Here is an 8,786-nt window from a genome sequence, read left to right as displayed (position 1 = left end):
AGAAACAGTCTCAAACTTTTTTAAATGTAAACATCAACCTTGTCATAAGGAGAACCCAAGTTCAAATCCGACCCTAGATATTACTAACCATGTGACCCTGGGCAAGTCACTTAACCCCAATTGCCTCAAAAAAAAAGGCATACAGGAAAGTTTCTAGTTCTTAGGGAATTGGAATATTATATTGTTCGCATATTTGAACCAAGGTATTCCAGTAGTCTGGCCACTGTGGACCATGTGCTTTCCCTTGTCCTTTTTGTTAGTATTTTTAAAAGAACAAGGTTTCTGACTGCATCCAGGGCCATCTCTTGTCATCCTGATTCATATCTGGCCACTGGACCCAGATGGCTCCAGAGGAGAGACTGAGGCTGGGGACTGAGCCCAGCACCCTTCGCTCACATCCAATTCGTGTGCATCCATGTGACATCACCTCCCTGATATCACAGTCACCCAGCAAGATCAAGAATCAAAAAATGGGGTCAGCTAGGTGGCACAGTGGATAGAGCACTGGCCCTGGAGTCAGGAGGACCTGAGTTCAAATTTGACCTCAGACATTTAGTAATTACCTAGCTGTGTGGCCTTGGGCAAGCCACTTAACCCCGTTGCCTTGCAAAAACCTTTAAAAAAAAGAATCAAAAGAAAGGTACTATACCTAATAAAATATTTATAGAAGCATTGCTTTTTGTTAGCAAAAAAAATTAGAGCTGTAATAGCTGCTCATAGATGGAGGAATGACAAAACAAGGTGTAAATCTGAAGAGTCTTATATGGATGAACAGAGATCCCATTAACCACTGTAGATTTTAAAAAGAAAGGAATAGCAGATGAAAATGAGAGGAGAGAGAGAGAGAGAGAGAGAGAGAGAGAATGTGTGTGTGTGTGTGTGTGTGTGTGTGTGTGTGTGTGTGTTCTTTGAGTCAATCACCCTCACATCAGTTAAAGTAGTTAACAAACTCCTATTATTATTTTAACAAGGAGAATGTCTATTCAGGCAATTTATCAAAAGTATTTAACTAATGTACAATCTGTCATGGCCCTGTCAGTCTGTTCTAAAAGAGGAAAGAATAGTCTTCAGAACTGGTTAGAAAACTTTTCCAGATGGTTTTTATACTCACTATTCTTCCTAAATAAACATCTGAATAACCAAAGGAGCCCCATGGCTTTGGTCTCCTGGGCCCTAACCCCTGTTCCTCCATGCTGGCGCTCTCAAAATTTAACATCACCCGGTTCTACCCATTACTGAAATTTTCCTGGCAAGTTGGTTGATGTGGCACAATTAGGCTTCAGAAGTCCTGCTTCTGAGAGTGTTTTGGCCCTTGTAGAGTGAGTGGTTCCTGGAGAATCTTTCTTCCTTTGATATTGATCCATGTTCCTTGGCCCATTGATCTACCTTTGAATTAGGGTCATCAGTAAGTGGATCCTCTGTCTAAAAACTCCCTGAACCTGGCTCTTGGGTTTTGATTGGAGTATACCTCCCATTTATCACATATCTGGGGCCATCACCTTGCATGTTGCCCCAGCAAAATCTCATGGCAACCCCCCACACATACAAAAACTCTCTTCATCCATCCTTTCCCTCTGGTTCTCGAGCTTGGCCACCATTGGATCCACCGCCCCTAATGTTACTGCTGTACCGCCATTCACTAAACCACTCCAAATCCAGATGCTACTATCCATAAGTAAATCCCCTTTAAGCGGATCAATCAATTGATAATCACAGAGAGAAGCACAGCAGTGGCAGCTTGGAAGGTATAGTTTGAGAAAGCCCTCTCCCTCATTTTCTGGTCCCTGAGTACCCAGAGATAGCTGTTCCTGAGGACCTGTCCTGCCAATGCTTATGGAGTTGGGACAATAACACGTTATCAACAACATTGTGGGTTGAGCAACTTTGATAGATGCAGCTCAGAGAGCTAAGGGAGATAGATCTGTTATGGGCAATACTGTTCACATCCAGTCAAAGAAGAACAAAACCAAACAAAAAAAAACTACAGAATCTAAATGAACACTATGTTCACCTTTTAAACATTTCTCTTATGTTTTTTTCTTCCTGTCTAATTCCAACCCTAGATGCTATCTTAACAGTGTGACTCTGGGCAAGTCACTTAACCCCAATTGCCTCAGAAAAAAAAGGCATTAAAAAAAAGGGAAAGTTTGTAGTTCTTAGGGAGCTGGAATAGCATATTGTTTGCATACTTGAACTGAGGTATTCCAGTAGTCTGTCCACCGTGGACCATGTGTTTTCCATTGTCGTCCTTGATAGCATTTTTAAAAGATCAAGGTTTCCTATTGCATCCAGGGCTATCTTCAGTTCAGTTGTCCTGATTCATCTCTGGCCAATGGACCCAGATGGCTTCAGAGGGGAGAGTGAGAATAGTAATTTAGCACAGTGCCCCTGCCCCTCCAGACCTTTACTCTTAATTCCTCATACAGAAAATGACCAGTATTTGAAACAAATGTACACATACAATATTCACTAGACTGTTTGCCTGCTGAGGGGTGGAGAGGAGATGGGAAGGGAGGGTGGAAGGAAATTAGGTCATTTATAAATATTCATATTGCTTAATGTTGAAAAACTTTCATAATATGTAATTGGAAAAATAAAATGCCAATTAGAGAGTTAGACAATAGTTCCAGAGAAACAGTTGGGTGGCACAGTGGATGGAGCTTTGGACCCCAAATCAGGGACCAGAATTTGAATCAGATTTTGGAGATGAATTAGTTGTGTGACCCTGAGCAGGTCACTTAACCCCTATTTGCGTCATTCTCCTCATCTGTAAAATGGAACTATCTGCAAAAGAAACCCAATCAGGGGTGGATGGACGATGTTAACTATGAGAGAGTAGACTGAAGTGCTCATTTCTCATTCTCCTATTTTCCTCCTTGCCAAGAAGAATGATCATTACTCTGAAAATGACAGCCCCCAGATGGCTAGCAGGGACAGCCAAAAGGATCCTAAGATAATGATCAGCTTCCCTTGATGAATTCAGACCCCTATCACTGACCAACTTTATTCTTGAATCTTGAAAGAAACTGTAAACTATGGAGCCACTTGGAATATTTCAAAGGATATCAAAAGTAGAGTAGAGAAGAGCCTCAAGATGGCAAATGAATAAGTGTCCCAATATTTTTTTGTCCCAATTTTGAAAGAGGAGAGAACAGAGTCTGCAAACTATATGTGAAATTAATCTCAATCTTTTTTCTTCTGTCATGGACATGGAGAGCTTGAAATCACAGTAAAGTGAGTAGACTGAGTATAGCTAACATGAAGAAACAGTGGGGAAATGGTGGCTGTACTTCCAGAAGGACAAGTGCCATTACTGGGTCTGGGTCTGGGTATGGTGTGTCCAACTGTGACTGATCAGACCAATATGTGCTCCAAAGGCTCTACCACTAGTTGGGCACAAATAGGTCATGTGAATATTTGGGGTGGATTCTCTAAATTTCCACATCTCTCCTTTCTTCTGAGTTACTATAAGTCCAATTTGCTCAGAGCGCAGCCCCATCAATGATGAGGGCATGCCATGCTGGGCGGTCTTGTGCCAGTGTCTCCCATGCTACACAATCAATTCCAAAGTTCTTGGAGAGACCTTGAGAGCATCCTTGTATCGCTTCTTCTAACCTCCATATAAGTGCTCATCTTAATGTTAGTTCTCTATAAATTAGTCTTTTAGACAATTGTTTTTTGGCAATCGGACAATGTGGCCAACCCAATGGAATAGTACAGTCCAAATGCTTGGCAGTTCAGCTGAGAATGGACCTCAGAACTTTACCCTACCAGGTGGTTTTCAGGATTTTTCTAAGATAATTCAAATAGAGATGATGTGGTTTCCTGAAATGATGCCAATAGACTGTCTAGGCTTCACAGGCATACTAGAATGAGGTCAGCACAACAGCTCTGTAGACCTGCAGTTTGGTGATCAGTCTAATACCTGTTCTCTCCTACATTTTCCCTCAGAGCCTCCCAAACACTGAGCTAGCTCTCGAAATGTGTGTCTGTGTCAATCTCATTATCAACATGTCCCTCCCTGGAAAGTATACTGCCAAGGTAAGTGAACTTATCATCCACAGTATTCAAAAATTCTCCATTGCTGTAAATGATAGTTCCATGTCTGGATGGTGTGGTGCTGGGTAGTGGAGAAACTGTTTTCTTGATGTTAATTGTTTTTTCTTTTTTGGTTTTTTTGCAAGGCAATGGGGTTAAGTGGCTTGCCCAAGGCCACACAGCTAGGTAATTATTAAGTGTGTGAGGCCAGATTTGAACTCAGGTACTCCTGACTCCAGGTCCGGTGCTCTATTCACTACGCCACTTAACCACCCCTGATGTTAATTGTTAAGCCAAAATTAGCACAAGTTGTATTTCAGTCTCAGTGGCTGCACTGAGTGCACAATCATCCTCAAACAAAAAAAAAATCATGGATCAACTCTCCCTCTGCTTTCATCTTGGTTTGTAGTCTTTTCAAGTTAAATTTACTGCCAGTGCAGTGGCTGACATTGATGTTGTTTTCATCCTCATTGAATGTCTCCAACAACATCATGGAAACATCATGCTTAGAAATAGTATATTGATGCCTGGGAAATCACTAGAATATCTTCCATTCATTATCCATAACCTGGGCAAGCAGGATGTCATGGAATTAATGAGCAATATTGATGAACTTCAAGCCACCACATTTTGCCATGATCTTCCACAAGCCCTCGTGACTGATGATATCAAAGGCCTTGGTCAGCTCTACAAATGTTGTGTACCCTCTTGATAGGTATGGTTGGTTCTTGTCCTTTGTTTTTGAAAAAGACCAAAATGACATCACTGTCTTTGAGACAAATGACAATGTGTCCCACTGTGGCTGATCAGACCAATACGAGCTTGGAATACTCTATCACAGGAGGGGCACAAATAGTCCAGGGGAATACCTGGGTGGGTATTCTAAACTTCCTTTGAGCTACTTCAATTCTTCCTCATAGAGTGCAGCCCCCTCACTAATGAGGGCATGCCATGCTGGCCGGTCCTGTGCCAGTGTCTCCCATTCTGTACAATCAATTCTAAAGTTTTTCAATGAGACCTTCTGGGTGTCTTGGTATCGCTTCTTCTGACCTCCTTGTGAGCATTTGCCCTGTGTGAGTTCTCCATAAAATAGTCTTTTTGGCAAGTATATATTTGGCATTCTAACAACATGTCCAGCCCATCATAGTTACACTCTCTGTAGTAATGTTGGAATGAATGCAGGATAGTTTAGCTCAAGTAAAGACCTTGATGTCTGGTATCTTCTCCTGCCAGGTGATCTTCAGAATCTTCCCAAGACAATTTAAATGGAAGTGATTCAGTTTCCTGTCATGGCACTGGTGGACTGTCCAGGTTTCCTAGGCATATAGCAATAAGGTCAGCACAACAGCTCTGTAGACCTTCAGTCTAAGTGGTCAATCTAATACCTCTTCTCTCCCACACATTATTCAGAGCCTCCCAAATCCTCAACTAGCTCTGGTTTTGTGAGTGTCAACCTCATTGTCAATGTGAACCTCCCTGAAAAGGACACTGCCAACATGATGCTCTTGAGATTTCTCAGTGATCAATGGAGTAAAACAAGAATGTGTCCTTGCTCCCATACTTTTTAGCATGATGTTTTCAGCCATGTTATCAAATGACATCACTGAGGATGATCATGGCCTCAAGGTCAGCTACTACACTGATGGCAAATTCTTCAACTTGAAAAGGCTACAAGTGGAGGGAGTGTTGGTGCAGGATCTTCTGTTTGCAGATAATTGTGCCTCAATGCAGCCTCTGAAACTGAGATGCAACAGAGTATGGATCGATTTTCTGCTGTTTGGGATCATTGTGGTCTAACAATCAACACCAGGAAAACCCAGGTGCTCCACCAGCCAGCACCACACCATCCACATGTGGAACCGTTGATGACAGCAAATGGAGAAGTTTTGGGTACTGTGGACAAATTCACTTGCCTTGGTAGGGTCCTTTCCTTTTCTTGATAGGCATACAAGCCTGTTGACTAGAGTAGTTTTTTGTTGTTGTCGTTTTTTGTTTTTTTTTTTAGTTTTTGCAAGGCAATGGAGTTAAGTGGCTTGCCCAAGGCCACACAGCTAGGTAATTATTAAGTGTCTGAGACTGAATTTGAACCCAGGTACTCCTGACTCCAGGGTCGGTGCTCTATCCACTGTGCCACCTAGCTGCCCCTAGAGTAGCTTTGATCACAAAGCCTGCACCTGCTTCACAGTGCTCCCCTTCACTGCAGTTACTCTAAAAAAAATATGTATCTGGCTCCAACTTCAGGAAGCTGGCCTTCATTTGTCAGCCTTGTTTCACTCAGGGCTGTTATTTGGATACGATACTTGCCAAGTTCTCTTGCAATAATAACTGTTCATCTTTCAGGTCTATTGGAGCTTGTGTTGTCTATGAGTGTATACACATTCCATCTACTGATGGTGAGAGGAATCTTCTTTTTTTATTTTTTTATTTTTGCAAGGCAAATGGGGTTAAGTGGCTTGCCCAAGGCCACACAGCTAGGTAATTACTAAATGTCTGAGACCAGATTTGAACCCAGGTACTCCTGACTCCAAGGCCGGTGCTTTATCCACTGCGCTACCTAGCCACCCGAGAAGAATCTTCTTGAAGAAGGTTTTGTATATTTTTTTTCTGTGTTTCAACTGCTGCGTGGGACAAACAACTTTTAGGGCAACTTTTCTAACCCCTTCCTTATACCAGGAGGTGAACAGTGTGGTCCTTAAAAGGACCATATTCACCCAGGAGGCTGCCTAATCCCACTGATGCTTCCAGTGAGAAGATGACCCTATGTCCTGGGCCACCTGTGTGAAGGATTGTGACCACAGCTCCCGGTGTAGCCATACCTACTACTTCATCATTTGCCTGTTGCTAGAGGATTTTGAGATATGAATGGGGTGATGTCTTTGGACTCACATATAAATTGGATTTAAGTGGATTTAAGTCATTGAAGTCCAAGGCAAGAAAAAAGTCAAGACAATTGGATTTGTCTCAGGATGGTCTGAGTGCTCCATGCTCCTGCTTTTGTTGTCTTCATGACCTTTGGAACAAATTGTTCAATCTAACTATTTGACCAGGGGAGTCTTCATATGCTGAGGGTAGATATCCTCTAACTCACTAACAGGTTTGATACCCCTTGTTATGCTCAACCTGGTTTAACCCATCTGTCTGAATGCTTAACTGGGGCATGGCTACTCATAACCCTACAGCTTCTTGAAGCCCCAGGTGGGAGTTGGGTAGCTCAGGTGGACCCCAGAAATGAATGGGTAACCCTGAAAAGGACACAACAGTCCTCACACCAGAGGTGCTAGATAGGCAAGGAAATGATGCAGATTTATAAGACTGTAAGAGTCATTCTCCAAGAGATAGATGATCAATGGAAATGAGCAGTCAGTTTTCAGAGGAAGAAATGTAAGCTATGAACAATCATATTGTTTTTTTTAAAGGTTAAAATAATTACTAGAGAAATTCAAATTAAAGCAACTATTATATTCTTATTCTCTTCAGATTGGCAAAAGTAACAAAAGAAGAAAATGACACATGTTGGAGGGGCTGTCAGCAGATGGTCATCTGCTGGTGGAGCTATGAATGAGTACAATACAATGGATTTGTTGTGGAAAACAATTTCGAATTGTGCCCAGAGAGTTGTCAAACTGGACATGGTCTCTTGGACCCAGGTATACTATTATTAGACTTATGACTTAAAAAAAAATAAAGAAAATGATCTATGGTACCCAAATTGGGATTGCAAACTAAAGGGGTGTCTTCTTTTTGGGGAATGGCTAACCAAGTCATGGTATATGAATGTAATGGAATATAACTGTGGCCTAAGAGGAAGTTTCAGAAGAAATTGGGGAGATGTTTATGAACTGATGCAGAGCAAAATGAGCAGAATTGGAACATTTTTACAATGAGAACAATGTTAGATAAATGATGAAATAATGTTACCTAGAATTTAGCTTAAAATAAAAGATATGTAGAGTAACATCCACATGTTTAATATTCACTAGACTTGCAATATTCTTTTGTGAAATTGGAACCTGCAAGATTGAGTTCAGAGAGAATATCTTGATGATCATTTTTATTTCCCTGGTATAATCAGAAGATGGGATTTCAGTAGGTGAAATCTTCGGTACTTTTCTATTAAGGAATTCCCAACTGTGTTTTGGGTCATATCACCCCACCAAGGAGAAGGATTGTTATCAATAATCCATTAATTTCAGAAATGGTCCCTCTTTTTTCTTGATCTTGGGTTTTATATTTTTTTACTAAAAGATGTTTACAAGCATGGAGTAGGTCTTATCATAGCCTAGTGGGAATTAGGGGTATAGGCCTTATCTGATGGAGTTTGGGTACTCTAAAACAAGGTACACTATTCAATCACAAACTGATTTAGCTACGAGGATTCTTTAAATGAACAACGGCCTTTTCACCCATCTTATCTTAGAGGTTCAAAAATGAGCTAAATAAATATATTTTTTATTAGGGCAACATTCATTGTTCACCACAGATAACTTCAGATAGAGACTTTAGAACTTGGATCATCCCAGAAGATGAACTGGCCAGGGACCTGATAGAACTGAGATGCAAAACCAGTCTATGTAGTTATGCATTGAGGGATTTGTTTGGTTTTTTTTAATTGCTTGATGTGGAGGAATATTAGGGAGGGATGAGCTTCATAAAAGAAAATGCTCATTATTTGAAAGAACAAAATCAAAGCAATGACAGCTCAGACAGAAATTTGGTTGGAGTGGTTGCTGTTATCAAGTTGATGTTGT

General features: G+C 41.2%; 1 long non-coding RNA gene across 1 annotated transcript; it reads left to right on the top strand.

Annotated features, from left to right (window-relative positions):
• The first annotated feature begins 4,564 nt into the window (after positions 1-4,564).
• LOC141492501 (uncharacterized) lies at positions 4,565-7,696 on the top strand. Its single transcript, XR_012469939.1, has 3 exons — positions 4,565-4,753; positions 5,272-5,373; positions 7,516-7,696. It is a non-coding gene; the product is annotated as an uncharacterized LOC141492501 (long non-coding RNA).
• The last annotated feature ends 1,090 nt before the right edge of the window (positions 7,697-8,786 follow it).

Source organism: Macrotis lagotis, chromosome 1 (assembly GCF_037893015.1).
Source record: "Macrotis lagotis isolate mMagLag1 chromosome 1, bilby.v1.9.chrom.fasta, whole genome shotgun sequence".
Lineage (NCBI taxonomy): Eukaryota > Metazoa > Chordata > Mammalia > Peramelemorphia > Peramelidae > Macrotis > Macrotis lagotis.
The sequence above is the reverse complement of the archived record's forward strand: the minus strand, read 5'-3'. Positions and strand labels throughout refer to the sequence as shown.